Here is a 16,671-nt window from a genome sequence, read left to right on the forward strand (position 1 = left end):
CTTTGGTGGTCTCTCTGGGGGTCACGATCTGGGCACAACAAAGTGATATGGGAAAACTTATTTTAACTGTGGGTAGGATCATTTTCTGGGCAGGACATTATCATTTTGCATAGAACAATGGAAAAAAATTGAGCCCATGCCTGCATTCATTGATTCCTTGCTTCCTAGTTTTGGGGTGCCATGTGTGTTAGTTATTTGGCCACGTGTGTTCTTACCCTGCAAGGAAATGTCACGAAACACGACAGAATCCGCTAATAAGAGTTTTATTAAAGATGGGACAGAGAGTGTGCAGGCCTGTGGGAGAGACAAGTGTGTGGAGAAGAAGGAATCAGGAACATGGCACTTGTTTTTTAAAGGCTGGGTGTGCCCAGGTCACGGCACTACTCCACGCATGTGTGTAGATCACATGGCCACATTGCGTGCTTATGTCGCCATGAAACGTCATGGATCCTGGTCACACGAGACGCCTTGACCCGGAAATGGCTATCTTGACCTGGAACTGGCTAGGCGGAAGTGTCCGCCAGGCATATGCAAACACGCCTGACCGTGGGGGCGTGTTGTGAACCCTTCAATGTGACCAAGTGCTTCAGCTTCTGCCTCCTTGTCTTTCAGACCATGTTGTACTATCCTCTTGAGCTATGAGCTGGAGTAAACCCTTTTCCTCAGGTAGCTTTGCTCAGCATGTATATTACCGTGATAAAAAATTATCTAAGACAGTCATCTTCTGAGGAATCATGATAACTTGATTTTATACTTTTTGTATTACTTTATAGGGAACTGTGCATCTGGATTTCAATTGTTATTGTAATTATTTTAGTTGAAGAATTTTACGTGTTCAAGTGATACTTCAGTAGTATAGGGTTGAAGTATTATATCTTCCCTCCAGATTAGGAATGCAGCCTAGTAGCTAAAAACTCAGTTCACACTCTCGGGTCTCGAACTGTGACTTCCAGCATTGTTCAATTAGTGGAATATTAACTGAAGAAACAACCACAACCAATCAGTAGATCATCTAGGAAAATGCGGTAATAACTATTTACAAACAATGCCCCTTCTACTTTAATAAATATTTTGAAAAAAAAAAAAGAGAAAGGGACATTACACTGTGTTTTAGGATGGTTGTTACTGAAAGCAGTAATGGAAAGAAAATGGCTGAGCTTGACAAGAAATGACTTACAAAAGTAACAGAGAAGTGATAATAGGAAGTGGGGTCAGGCTGTTTCCAGTATTAGTAGAGTTTAACTTTTTTTTTTAAGCTGTAGGAAATCATTAGTAAGAATTATACAACCAACAGGATAGGGAGAGAGGGAAAGAGAAAATGGCATAGCACTAAGAAGATAGTATATTGTCGTTAGGGGGGAAAATCCAATTGACTAGGGACAGAAACAGGTAGAGGATCATAACAAGTAATCAGACAACATAAAAGTTTAAACCATTGCAGGAATCTTTCTGTAATAAGCACTCCAACATCAATGAGAGTGCAAGAGAGGAGATTCATTAGTAGACTGAAGACAGGCAAACTCCTGAAAGGCTTCAATCCCAAGTACAAGTTGGTATGGAGAGGCAAGCAAAATTCTGCAGAATTTACCTGGCACTCAGCAGGTTGTTAGGGGCAACAACCATTGTTTCAGCTATTTCTCTAGGTCATTCTGTTCCACATAACAAGTGAAGTTATGCTTGGCAAGTAGAGAGTACAAGCAGTACTTTAAGCAAATTACTAAATAAATCAATAAATCAGTATCTAATAATTGCTCTTCACTACCTAATTCTGCTTCAAAACCAAATATATTTACAAAAGAGTGAAGACTTCCACAATTAAAGCAGAGTTGCGATATGGATAACCAAGTCTGAGGGCCCACGCTTGAGATCCAGACCCTCATGGTGGAAGGGGAGAACAGAACGTCCGAAGTTTTGTCAGTGGAGTTTCAACAGGTTTTCCGTAGGGCTGAGTTTCTCCACAATGTCAGCCTTTCCTTAAGAGCTCAGCCCCCAGCATGATGTTTCCCTGCAGGACACTTTCCATCTGCCCAGTCCTCTGTACTTATTGATATTGTTTTTCCTGAATACACTTCAGTGTCTGAGGCTCTAAAGTTGTCATATCAATACAACCTGCCTTTATATCTGTACGTTATCATCACAAAAAGATTTTTGCTGTTGTTTTGTGGTTCTTTTGTTTTTGTGTTTGTAAATTGTGGTGGCTACCCTTGGATGTCAACTTGACTACTGGAATTAACTACAGCTGAAGCATAGAGGCAGACCTTTGAGGGGGTTTTATCGATTGAATCATCGGAGGTGGGAAGACCACACCTTCTGGTGGAAGCCTATATAAAGGACATGGAAGAAGCAAGCTTTTGCTTTTGCCTGTTTGCCCTCACTCTTGCTTCCAAGTTCATTCCTTCACTGCTATTAGAGCCTTCTTCGAGATTCAAATATATAATGAAGACTAGGTAACATATTCAGCCTTACTGACTGAACAACTATTGCATTCCTGGACTTTCTCTCAGGAGAGAGCCAACGTTGAACTAGTGAGAACAAAGCTTGTAAGCCACCCTTAGAAATACCATATCATATATTATGTACATATGTATATATGTATGTGTATGCATGCATGTACACATATATACATACGTATGTGTGTATATGTCTATTTGTATATATCCTTTATATGTGATAAATATAGAGATAAAGACTCATTCTAGGGGGCTGGAGAGATGGCTCAGTGGTTAAGAGCACTGACTGCTCTTCCAGAGGTCCTGAGTTCAATTCCCAGCAACCACATGGTGGCTCACACCCATCTGTAATGAGATCTGGTGCCCTCTTCTGGCCTGCAGGGACACATGCAGGCAGAATATTGTATACATAATAAATAAATAAATCTTTTTTAAAAAAAGACTCATTCTATCAATTCTGTTTCTCTAGAACATAAGCCAAGGTAATTTATATGGTGTAGTAAATATCAGAAATCAGTGCACAAGTCCGTGGGCTCAGTCTTCCCCCTCCATCTTCATGCGAATTCCAAGGATGAAACAGGTTACTAAGGTAGCACAAAAGCTCCAGCCACTGAGCAATCTTTTTGGTCCTTAGAGTTGTTATTGTTAAAGTACCAAAGAGGGAGTCAAACTCTGGATTCTCCTTCTTTACTTGATACCAATGAGCTGTGTGCAATTGCACAATCACCTCATACTCTTGGACAATCACTTCATACTCTATATATCTGTATAGGTTGTAGATAAGATCTGCCTTCCTAGATATGCTGGTATCTACATGTATGTGACATACATATTAATCTTAGTAGAGATACAGTAACAGTTCCTCATGAAAACAGAGTGGTAATATCAAAAATGTTTACCTAGTTATAAGGCCAAGCTTCCTTTTATTATGTATTTGTTTGTTATTAATAATATGGTCTTTCAAGTCAAATGAGATGGGTTTAAAGTCTAGTTCTATTATACTTAATCTCTTGAATTTTAACACACTGCTCAGATCACTGCTTTCAGATCTAATAGCCATAGAAAGAGCTGTGCTGTAGAGTAACTGGGAGGATTAAGAAGACTACATAAGAGGTGTTTGGAACACAGCCTGGCACATAATTAGTTATCAAAGTGCATTGGTCTTTACTGTGATAATGTTCTTCAATTTTCTGCTCATATCTGTCTTGGCTACAAGGGAAAAAAAAGCTCATCATCTTAATACAGAGGTTTATGACAACAGAAATCTGGAGTTCAGTCACTGTAGAAAAATGAAGAGTAGCTTTAGAAGAACTAGAAACCTTCAGAGTACTGTCATGGGGATCCAAAGAACCACATTCTTCTACCTATAATGAGAAAATGTGAGATTTTGTGCCACTAGCTAGGATGGTTGTGCTTTACCCAAATGTTTGTTCTCTCCAATCCACTAGAACTCCCCTAAGAGCGAATCCTGGATATTGATAGTGAAGCCACTCTCACAAGTTCCTCATAGGGAAGGTGTTGTAAGAGACGTTAAAATGCTGTGTGTACAGTCAATGGAAGCTGTCCTGTATGCTCACATTCAAACCGAATAATCAGGAGACAAAGTTCAGTCAGTGAAGAACAACATTTGCAAGTATGAATGATGAATAATGACATGTATTTAATCCCCCCAAATACATGTAATCAAAAGTGACACATATTCTGTTTCCAGTGCTGGGGAGACAGAGCATGGTATATCTCTGGAGTTGGCTGACCAGCCAGTCTAGCCTAACTGGTAAAGTCTAGGACTATAAAGAGTGTCCTAAAAATCAAGGAAAATGAGTTGAAAAACAGCCAAGGTTGTGCTTTGCTCTCCACACCTACACACACACACACACACACACACACACACAACACTTATGAACTGGCACACACATAAACATGCATACTGTAGAATCATCCACAAATAGACCCCATTTGTGGTGGTCTGAATATGAATGGCCTCCATAGGCTCATATATTTGAATGCTTGGTCATCAGGGAGTGGCAGTATTAGGAGGTGTGGCCTTGTTGGAGTGGGTGTGGCCTTGATGGAAGAAGTGTGTCAATGGTGGTGGGCTTTGAGGTTTCAATTGTTCAAGCCAGGCTCAGTGTCTCTCTCTTCCACCTGTCTACCAATCAAGATATATAACTCTCAGCTCCTCCAGCACCATGTTTGTGCCACCATTCTTCCTTCCATGACAATAATGGACTAAAGCTCTGAATCTGTAAGCCAGCCACAAATAAATGTTTTCCTTTATAAGAGTTCATTGTGGCCACGGCATCTCTTCACAGCAGTAGATACCTTCCTTAACTAAGACACCATTATTGTCAGTTTTATGTTGTTAATGACAGAAAGAATGTTACCTTACTTTCCATGTCTCAGATTCTGGAGCACCCTTCCCTGCAAAATCATTTCTATTTATCATTTTTTTTAAGTTTCCAACTATTCATCTTATATTGTAAGAGTATTTTGTGTCCATCTTCCAGGATGTAATTCCACAACTACCCTCTTTCTAAATTCTAGCCATTAACATATAATCAAGTAAACATTGGTTGAAGACATAAACCATACTAGACTAACCATAATCTCTCTGTAGAAACTAAGTTTTAGTTAGTTTGACTAGCTAATCACTAGTACTGAAGTAAATAGATTGTGTAGAATAGAGGAATAGTTATTAAGAAAAAATGCAGACCAGGCCAGAAAAACTCTTGAGCACATAAAACCAGCTAGACCTTTTTCAGACTCAATTTTAATCAAAACTGCAGGTGTAGATGAAACTCAACTTGAGTCATTTCTGATAAATTTGCAAAGATACAAAAACTTAAGCTCATGTCCACTCACAAGCAACCAAGTAACTTGTTGTTAAAGCACTGGTCAAGTTAAAATGAAAAGGACAAGATTATAACCATGACCAATCAAATAATTTGTGTTTCTTTCCTGTTCTCTCTAAAAATACTTGCCTCTAACACTGAACCATTAGAGCACTAATGTTCTTTTGGTACAATGCTTCTCAGTACATGTTTGGCTACAGTTTTCTTTTTTAATATTAAACTAAAGCATTCTATGAAATCTGGTCCTTCTGAGTAAGAAGAATAACATGACTTCCAACCCTTACCTAAGAGAAGAGATAATATGGAAAGAAGCTAGTGGAATCTGGAGAGAAGCTGATGGGGGAGTAAGTTTATTTGATGCTATTGTATCTTAAATCTCCTCTCTGGAGTGGTAGATGATTGTGTTCTACATGCCAACATTAAGAGATTTTTAAACACTGAAGTAATAACATGGGTCTTAAGTAGGTTGATGAGACTCTATCCTTCAACCTGTCCTGGGACAAGAAGCCCTGTTTGCAAAAGAAATATGTCTGTGTCTCTGTGCTATTTCATGTTCCAAGAAAGACACACACATTAATGTAGCTAAAAAGAAACTGAAATATTTTAATGTGTTTTAATAAAATGAAAGTGATTTTTTTTAAATTTTCTGGTTCATAACATTTACAATTTATGAAGAATGAATTATTATTACTCCTTTGAAACTACAATATAGCCTTGTCTTTATCAATATTTTATTTTAAATTTTATAAAATAGTAACTATAAAATTAAAATGGATTGAGATCAAGAACAATATATTTCAACAAAGTTAATAAAAATATAAAATTAAATTTATATCACACTATGTAGAAAAATTTGGCTTGAAATGGTGCTTCTTATTTTATAGCCTATATTAATGGAGACATTTTAATTCTAAACTAAAATATTAGCTTAGATAAAATGTTCATAGTCAACCTTAGAGTAATAAAACACTTTCTTAAAGAACAAAAGGTACCTAATTGAATTTTGTATATAAGGTAGGTAATCCTCAAGTCATAAAACTAAATTTTAAGAGGGAATTTTCCCCAGTGTATACATGTAACTCACATTGATAAGTAGAATAGAAGGCAAATATAAGAAATGTTTTCCTTAAAGATAAAGATACTGTGAAAAGTCAGTATGGCTATTCAAGACTAAATTTAAAAGCAACAAAAGCCATATTAACAGAGTGCTAACTCTTCTAAAATGCTTTTGCATTAACCAGAACCTAGTCAGAGCAGAAAGTTGTAGGTTTGTGGTTGCTGTGTTTTGTGTTACTGTTTTATTTTGATTTTTTCCAAGATATTTCCCTTTTTGAACTCTACTTCATGGAGCCTTAAATTTGGTAGTTAAATCTCATGCCTATCTTTATAGGAGTATGTCTCTTTTAAAAACTAATTAATTTCTATGATAATTTCACAGATATTTATCATGAACACTGATCAGTCTCATCCTACCCTCAGCCCCGGTCCAACACAACTTTCTCTCTCTTCATGTACAGCCATTTTGTTTTTTGACCCATTGAGGTTAACCAGGGCTCTCTGTGTGCCCATGATTTTGATCTATTTATTGGAACCTGGGAGGTTCAGCAGGGTATATAGAACTAAAGACAAGGATTCCTATTCTCTATCATTAGTCCATAGTTCAGAGGTAAAGCACATGTAGGACCTCATGAGCCTCTCTGCTTTCCTTGACTAATCTTTGATGGGGCGGGTGTTGTGTAGACCCAGTTTAAGTAACTAAAGTTGTTAATGGATACATTGGGTTTGGACAATGACATTTCACAGGCCATGGCTCAGACATATTTCCCATCTCCTCTTCAACAATAACCTCAAGCCTCAGTGGGGAGGGTAAAAATGTTTTGTTTAGAGCTGAGCCTCCAATCATCTATTATTCCTTGGATCTTGAGCACCTTTGAGGCTCTTTTATTTAAGCCATTCGTTGTAACAATAGCTTTTATGAGTAAGTCTGGGAGCAGCTTCTGTTTGTTAGTGTAAGAATAGATATTTAGAAGGTAGTTTGCATGTCCCTTTTCGGAGCTCTAAGCTTATTTCAACTTTACCACAGCAAGATCCATTTTCCTCTCAGTTTTCTTCTTCAGCATGTTAACTTGTAAAACTCAGAATAGGAAAGGAAACAGAATGGCTTCCTCCAGGCACTGAATACAAACCTCTTTCTTTTTCCTCCTCTTAATGAGAACAAACAGTGGCTGACTGCACATGCCCATTCTGAAGGTCCAATGTTCTTGGCCAGATATGCATAAACCAATGTCAGGTTTAACTAAACCTCTTTAAGGTGTGCCAGCAATTTCCTTACCCACAATCCATCATTACTCAGATTTTATAGGTTGATTAAAAAAAAAATCACTGAAAATGAAGTCCAGAATATGTAAACTGCTTATTATTAAGAACTTTATTTTTTTTTATGTAAAACATCAATTACTCAAAGTACAGCATACATTTTGTAAAAGACATTGAACTGGTAGCACTTCACTAGGGTGACCAGCACCAATAACACATCTATGAGCCTCTTCTGTGACTTTTAGTTGTTCCCAGACCATAGAATTTGGAAAGTTATTGTTCCCATGGGCTGGTTTTCAGGATCGGCACCATATAGCCAGTATATATGGAATGTGTATTATTTTACTGTCATTTAGATAAGGATTCAAGAGAGCCTTTTACTTTACAATTTTGGTGCCTTCAGCAGATACTGTTCCTAGCACAACTCTTTTCTTTTCAAAAAACCAACTTTCCATATCTTTCTTTTAGCTCCAGGTCTTTCCAGAGAGTAGGAGTCATAGAGTAAGAGAGTGAGGAGAGATAAATAGAGATAGAGATGGGGGAGGGGAAAGAAAGCGATGACTACTTCTGAATCAAGTCCTGAGGTAAAGGCAGATGTCTCACATCTTCTTGTAATTTTCCTTTAGTGAAGAAAAACAAAATAGTCAAATGGATACATGACCCGTGATTTGACCTGAATAAATCTTATATTGTAAGGGGCTGAATGGTGAGCACTTGTTCAGTATTACCAATGTTTTGTGTTCAATAGTGAGCATCATAAAAATAATCAACTTACAACTTAGAATACATAATGTATATAAAAAATAACTTACAGTAGGCTAACAAGCTAGCTACTTTAATGAAATGTTTAATTTCAATTTTTCCAGATCCAGCTATGTACAAAGTCTGTATAAATTATTGCTTCCATAAATATAAGCAAATCCGTTTGAACCAAATTATAGCATTGATGCTAAGAATCCATTTGATATCATCGAGTCATAAACATAAAATCATGTTTTCCACAACCTAAGTAATAATTTTCTTACTTTGTAATTACCAGGGGTGGAATTTTCTTTTTTTATCAGGATAAAACCACATCAATTCAATGTATAAGAAAAGTTTCCCTCCAAACAACTGTGTTGGTATTAATTACTTTTGACAGTAATAGTACACCATTTTATGCTAAAAAATGAAATCAGACTTGGCTTAAAGTAACTCTGAAATTACTTTCATTAGTCTCATATTACATGTCCTTAATTTCATATCATTTTTGAAAATTCTCTCACATTTCATGTATTTCTGAATATATTCTAATAATTATTTTAAGTTCAGGAATAGAGAAAATATATGTTTTCTGCTAATCTTTTTATTGCTTCTGGAAAATTCAGTATAGAAAATAAAACTCAAATATATTAAAACATTTTAAGATACAATTTTTATAAATTATTCAGTGTTCCAAAGTTAAAAAATAAATGCCAAAGGTTCTCAATTAAAACGTTGAATTACATAATCACTGACATTAATAATTATTAGCATTTTTATTATTCAAGCGCTTTTAAAAATGCTTATTATTTGATAAGTGTCTTAGTGTCTTTTCTATCACTGTGGTAAGACACTGTGATCAAAGAAACTTACAAAAAGAAAGTATTTTGATCAAGGTGAAACTGAGTACATCGAAATTCTTCCTGTAGGTTCTGACAAAGAAGTCATTTCAGTCTTGAGAGCTCAGGCTGACACTCCCTGCTAAGACACATGGACAGATGATTACAGCTGTTGAGTCAATGCACAGATCACATCACTGCCAAATCTCCCTCCTCCAGACATGGAGCACTGACCTTCAGGCAGCTGCTGGTGCAAGGGCAGAGCAACGCCTGTGTCTACGTTTCAACTCCTCAATGGTGCTTCTAATTGATGGCAGCGATGCCCGCTGATGACAGTTAAAGAAACCTGACAGCTGCAGGCCCTGTTGTTGCATGCAAAAAGCCACTCGTGTGGAGATCGTAGATGAGTCTATTAAGTACTTTTACTAGCTCAGCTGGTCAAGTTACGTTAGCTCACTTGGCATGAGCATGAGTCTGTGAACATAAATCAACTTTGAAAGTATCTTCTGTCATGTGATTTGTATATGTGCAGTGAGCTAAAACTAAGTATCTTTTATAAATAGCACTGACCCCTCTGGACTGCAATAGTGCAATCACAAAAATATTCTTTTTTCTCTCTGCGTGCTTGCTAATTTTTCTTTTCCATTGCCTAGCCCCATTTGCCCTTCTACACAGAATATGCAAAAATCTTAATAACTCTAGATTAGGTAACATAAAAGAAAACCATTGAAGCCGGGTGGTGGTGGCGCATGCCTTTAATCCCAGCACTCGGGAGGCAGAGCCAGGCAGATCTCTGTGAGTTCGAGGCCAACCTAGGCTACCAAGTGAATCCCAGGAAAGGCACAAAGCTACACAGAGAAACCCTGTCTCGAAAAAACAAAAAAAAAGAAAAGAAAGAAAGAAAAGAAAGAAAGAAAGAAAGAAAGAAAGGAAGGAAGAAGAAGGAAGGAAGGAAGGAAGGAAGGAAGGAAGAAAACCATTGATGAAGAATCTAATCCATTGTGTACTTAGCTTTTCAGTGCTGTCAAAGGCAAAACTTTAAAATATTGTAGAATGGGCTGAAGAGATGGCTCAGTGATTAATAGTACTTACTGCTCTTGCAGGAATCATGAGTCTGCCTCCCAACACCACATGGTAACTCATTACTACCCATAACTCCACTTCCAGGGACTATGATCCCTCCTCCCGGCCTCCAAAGGTACTTATGCGCATGTGGTGCACGCACAAACACACACACACACACACACACACACACACACACACACACACACACACAATTAGAACTCATGCAAGCATACACATACATGCATAATAATAAATGAATCTTAGAATTACAGAACTAGCCAGATATAGTGACCTGAGAAAGCAAGGCAGGATGATTGCTCAGAATGTGAGGCTAGCTTGGGCTATACAGGGGAAGGGGAGTAAGAGGGGGAGGAAAAAGAGGGAAAAGAGAGAGAGGGAGAGTAAAGAAAAGAGAAGAGAAGGGAAGGGAAGGGAAAAGAAAAGAAAAGGAGGACTAGGAAGAAAAGACAGAGGAGGAGAAGGAAGAGGAGGAGGAGGAGGGCATTCCTCCAGGCAATCCAACAAAATAGGAGTGCCTTTAAGAGCTGTATTTTTTCAGACTAGTCTGTAAATATGTGAAGAAGATCACAAAACTGGGTCTTAGACAATTTCAGGAAATAACAAAAGTTCATCAGCATCAAAATATTGTAGTCTAACATTGGGAGTCAACTGCTCTACAAGATTATGGTCTTTATGGTGCTGTAGGCGGGACTGTGTTTTTGCTATGTCTGTGCACACGTTTTCTTCCTCTCACGATAAATAAACACTCTTTCAAAATGCAGTCACAAAACCAAATCTAAACCTGAGCCCCTAACTCCTGCTTTTAATACAGTCAAACAATTGACAGGGCCACAAAACATGAAATTTTATAACAAAGCAAATGTGCAATTAAAGCAAGTTAATTGACTTTTTCTCCTACGCTGAATACTTGTCAGAATAGCCTGTATGTTAACTGACTTTTACACATTCAGGTCCTTAAATGTGGGACAGCCTAAGTGGTAGGTCACTGCAATAATTCAATGCTGAGTGAAAAAAAAAGGAGCCTAAATGACATTTAATTGTGGCAAACCATTCTTAGCATTTCTGAACTTAATTGGAAAGTAAAATTGACAAAATTAAATTTGGATGGTGCATTTGAGACCAACAGAAATAAAATAGCTTATCTAGCTTCACAAGGATGCCCTTATAAGTGAATTTAATTGCTTGTTTTATCTAATTAGAAAGCCTCTAAATAGCAAAAAGATTATTAAGTTTTCTTCATTCATCATACTTTAATATTGTCAAAGTATTATAAATTACACGATTTAAGTACTTTACCAACACGTTTCTTTTTAAGATAAGTAATATTTTTTTCATTAAATCATCTCTTGTAAATTTCTCCAATACTATGAATTCATTTTTTATACATAAATCTTGTTACCTAGCTAATCTTGAAAGTAATGTACTGATAATACCTCTTCTTCATGTGGAAAGCAGAAAAGCCAAACAAGACACTGGTTTAGGTGAAAAAAAAAAAAAAAAGGATAATTCAAATCTCTGTAAAGCATACAACTGCATAAGATATCATCCTAAGGAATCAAAATATTTTTTCTATTGTCTCTTAGTTTTTTGTCCCAGGCAACAATTTCCAAGATGTTTGCATGATTACTTCTTTTGGATACTTTTATTGTTGCTGTGAATAAATATCTGATAGAAAATAACTTAGGGAGTACGGATTTTTATTTATTTATTAATTTTTGTCACACAGTTCAGAAGAATTCAATCCATCATGGCAGTGGAGGCAAGAGTGGGGAAAACTAGTCTGCGGTACTCTGGAGGAAACAGAGAATGAAGAATGCAAGGCTCCTTCTTTCTCCTTTACCCCATTTTTTTCGTGCCTGAGGTCCCATCTCATGAGCTGGTATGCCAACATTCAGAGTGTGTCATCTTTCTCATCTTAGGAAACACCATCATTCAGACACCCAGAGGTCTATCTAACTAATGCCCTAGGGGTTGCTTATTTCATCAAATACCATTTGCCTTGGGCACACTCTGTAGATACTAGAGAGTGCAAGTGATATGAGTATGGCAGTGATTTAAAATGAACCATTGTAAAGTCTAGTTAGCTGCTTGGACCAGTTCCTTCACAAACACAAACACAAGTAAAAACTATTTTGTTTGTAACTCCAATCTGCTAAACAGCTTAATTATTCAAATTTAAGTGTCCAAAATAATTTCTTATTATATTTGGCTTAAAGGAGCAATTAAGATTCAGAAAAGAATTCATGCAATAAATATAATAAAATACAAAGACTTATATGTGTGGGGAGTTCCTACATGTATTCAAATCACAGCTATATCTTGGAGCTCATATGCCTCTAATTTGTTTAGTATTTTAATGGACTAAAATGGAATTCAATAGAAGGACCTCAAAAAACTTTTTATGCTTATTTTCCTTGTCACAAGCTCTCACTTTGTTCTCTGTGGTCCCCAGAATAGCCTTAAAATCATAATTCCCATGTCTCAGTTTCCCATGTTGCCAGAACTACAAGCTTTACCACTGTGCCCATATAACATTTTACTATAAATAACAAGAGTATTTAAATTAATAATAGCATGATAGCAAAGCTTTACTTGTTTAATCTAAACAGCAAGAATTGGTAAATTATAAAGAGATTTATGTCTGCTCACATATGTATAAAAATAGAGTAATTTCATTGAATGAAAATTCAAAGAAAATAATGAAGTACAAATTCAATTTATGAAGAATCACATCCTGCAAAAAATAAGACACTGTGGACACATCAGTCTGTGGTGGCTATTCTTGGTTGCCAACATGACTATATCTGGAATGAACTACAATCCAGAAATAGTGGGGACATTTGAGGTAGGAAGACATACACCTTTGATCAGCATCTTGAGGCAAGAAGGTACAGCTTTAATCTGGGCCACACTCTCTACTGGAAGCCTGTAAAAGGACATGGAAGAGAAGGAAGCTCTTTGCCTGCTGCTTTCATGTTGTCTTTTCATTCACTGGCATTAGAGCCCACTTCTTTGGGATTCTAGCATCTACTGAAGATCAGCTGAGACATCCAACTTCATAGACCAAGGAACTTCTGGATTCTTGGACTTTCCATTCATAGCCAGTCATTTTTGGATTAGTTGGATGACAGCCTGTATATTTTCATAAATCCCCTATACATAATATTTCATATATACATATTTATTTATTATTTATTAGAATATTTAGGGCATTTATCAGAATATATAGAGAGAATTAGAATATATGTGTATATAGTCAGTCATTCTATAAGCTTTGCTATGCTAGGAAACTCTGACTAATACAAGAGTTAAAATGTTAAATTTAACAATGTTAAAAACCTGATTTTAAAAGATTATGAATATTTAGCTATGGCCAAAATCTTTGAATTGCATTCTTTTCATTTGTTCAAGTATAAAAGAAATCTTAAACATTGAGATAATAGTTGTCTTTGAATATGGAAAACAATTGATTAGAAAGAAATGTCAGGAAAAACTACCACCTGAGAAGACAGAAAGCATGAACATGATGCTAAAGTTAGTACTCAGGAAAGCAGCTACAGAGCAATGGGACTCAACCTCCAGAGATCCAGGGAAACACTCATTACTCACATACAGCCAACAACAGAACTTCTGAGCATTAAGTCATGTGTGTCCTGGTCAAAGTCTCAGGAAGACCCGATGGACCCTGGTGGAGACTAGTATAGTGGGTATCATAGCCAAGAAATCGTTGTCAAGGGTTTAAAACATCAGTGTCAAGCCAGCACCTTTCCTTGGGGAAGGAGAATTCCATGACCACCCTTTCAAGCATCTACATGAACAGACACTGCCCATCCTCAGCAGACAAATAGCCAGTGCTGTCTGCTTTATCAGTGAGGGCAGGCAAGGACACACAGAAAGCATGGCAGCTGGTGTTCCCTATCAAACAATATGAATTGAATTAACATACAGAAATTAGATCCTATAACATTCTTGCAGCAAATTATTTTAAAATTGGCCATTAAAAAGTTAATAATTATGAGATTAATTGATGTTTAATAGTTTTAACTTATTATTTTTAGAGATACATTTAATTTTTCTAACTTTGCACTTTAGGGAGAATGGTCACATGTTTAAACATAATTAACAGGCTAAGTTATGACATATAAACACTGGTTAATTAAACTTCCTCATTATCATTGACAGATGTATCTCAATCGTAATGATATAAAGGAATATTTTATTTAGGCTCTGATTTATGCAAATTGAGCTTAAAGTTTGATAGTGTACCAATTATTTTCCAGGTGTGGCAGCAGGTCGAGCTTAGCTAAATTGAAGTTTAATTCTTTGTTGAAGAACTATCCATCTCAAACAATGAATGAGTCCAGCTTATAATGACTAATGACTAATACAAACAATAGTCAAACAATATGTGTAGTGACCATATACAGACAATGTCTGAGAGCAAAAACTAGAAGTATCCTTCTAGGAGTCAATGTGTCAGGAGGTGTCCTACATTGACAAGCACTTATGATGCTGTTTTATTCTAAAATCAGATTATGTCTGTTTCTAAGAAAACACAAAGACCACTGAGAAAACAGTCTGTTTCCAAAGAAGAACAGCATTGAAAACATCCCTAGATATAGTATTGTATCAGCCCCTAGTAAGAGGAAACCATAACCATAACAAAAAGGAAAAGGGCTGCTTCAGAGAGCAGGCACCATCTGAAAAAGCTCAAGACAGGAGGGGAGAATTGTCACATTCCATGCATGGCTGCATCATGTGGCAGAGTCCACATTAGAGAGAAGAGGTAGACATATTTGTGATTTGACTTAAAGACTGTTCACAAAGTCAAGAAAACAACAAAATGCACATCAGAAAACCATTTCTCACAGTGCATCATCATCTTTGTTTACTGAATTTAAAAAATAATTTCAGTATAACTTAAAGAAGAATCCACTTATAAAGGAGAGGGAATTATTCGTATTGTAAGTGATGCTGAAGGTAGAACTTGAGTGTGGCAATTAAACAGAGAGTTAATAGAGAAAAAGAGATGGATTAAAGACACAGCCTCCAGAAATGCCTGGTTGTTGAATAATCAGTCACACTGGGGGAAGAACACAGCTAAAGATGATCAAAGATGTGACTAATAAGATGGTTAATTTAGGAAAAGGAAGAGATAGAATTTCAGGGAAAAGATCGGAAGACTTCTTTTGCTGTCTTTGGCCATAATCAAATAATTTTTGTTTCAATAGATATAGGCCAACATGATTTTAGCATCTCATGAAAGAAAATACTTTATTTCATTTGTTTTTGTTTTGTTTTTTGTTTTTGTTTTTCAAAACAGGGTTTCTCTGTCTAGCCCTTGCTGTCCTGTGATTCACTCTGTATATCAGGTTGGCCTTGAACTCTGCCAACCTCTGCCTCCTGAGTTCTGGGATTAAAGGTGTGGGCCACCCTGGGTGAAGGGAAATATTTTAAATGCCACTGGCTTAAACTCCTACATCTTGTCCTCTGCCAGCATCATGTCCTAGATGGTATCTGTTCTGCAACCTGTATTGCAGAAACCAAATTTAAACACAACTCACCTACAACTCCAAGGTAACACAATCCACAAGTGTGAGCTTTTAAAACAGAAATACCTAAGGAGGAAGATATATATTCCCAAACTATATACCTAAGAAATAAACTTTGGAATTTCTTTCTGCAACTTAGGCTTTAAAAGTAAGCTTGATTTGGACTTTAAGCCAATAAGGAATAAGTATGACTGCAGTTCTTCAGAGACTTGGGTCTGTGTTCCAAGAGGGACCTCTGCCAAATGTCAAATGAAGACTTTTGCAAATTTTACTTTCCAGCACTATTTTTATCATCTTATAAAGATATTGGCATCTTGGTATGTTTTTGTTAATTTAGAAGAGTGATGGAACACCAGTGTTAGGAGAGTGTTTGTCCCCGTTATGTTAGAGACAATCAGTGTTAAGATGTTTAATCTCTATGACATACCAGTTTTCCATTACTTTAGTCAGCTGCAGATTTCAGCATCCAGCTGATAATTTCCTGTGTGAGGTCACAGGACTAAACTGTTCCTGTGTCTCTTTTTTAAGTATGTTAACCTCTTTCTTTTTATCAATAACCTGAATTACTTTTATCTTTTTGTAACTTTCTGACCCTCGAAGATTAGTGCAACTGTAAAAGCATGAAGGACTCATGGGAAGATAACGTTGCCAAAAATACAGTTCATGCCATCATTTTGCAAATCATGTCCTTATGTTGTAAATACTCTGGCTAACAGAAATGTTGACATGGTACATGGCTCATTTTTACCATTAAAGTCACAAGTGTGTCTGAATATATACTTATGCCAAACACTTAAGGCATCAAAACATGACAAAACAAAGACAGAATTCAATA

General features: G+C 36.6%; 1 long non-coding RNA gene across 2 annotated transcripts in view; it reads right to left on the reverse strand.

The window, feature by feature from the left end:
• Window positions 1–6,309: 6,309 nt before the first annotated feature.
• LOC114710289 overlaps window positions 6,310–16,671 on the reverse strand; it is an 87,997-nt gene continuing 77,635 nt past the window's right edge. The window contains exons 5-6 of one of the 2 annotated variants that reach the window (XR_003737037.2): window positions 9,233–9,337; window positions 6,310–8,238 (exon numbers count right to left, since the gene is read on the reverse strand). This is a non-coding gene — a long non-coding RNA (uncharacterized LOC114710289). Of the gene's footprint in view, window positions 8,239–9,232; window positions 9,341–16,671 lie in introns of both variants that reach the window. The other variant, XR_003737036.2, reaches the window with a different exon arrangement.

This window comes from Peromyscus leucopus, chromosome 6 (assembly GCF_004664715.2).
Source record: "Peromyscus leucopus breed LL Stock chromosome 6, UCI_PerLeu_2.1, whole genome shotgun sequence".
NCBI lineage: Eukaryota > Metazoa > Chordata > Mammalia > Rodentia > Cricetidae > Peromyscus > Peromyscus leucopus.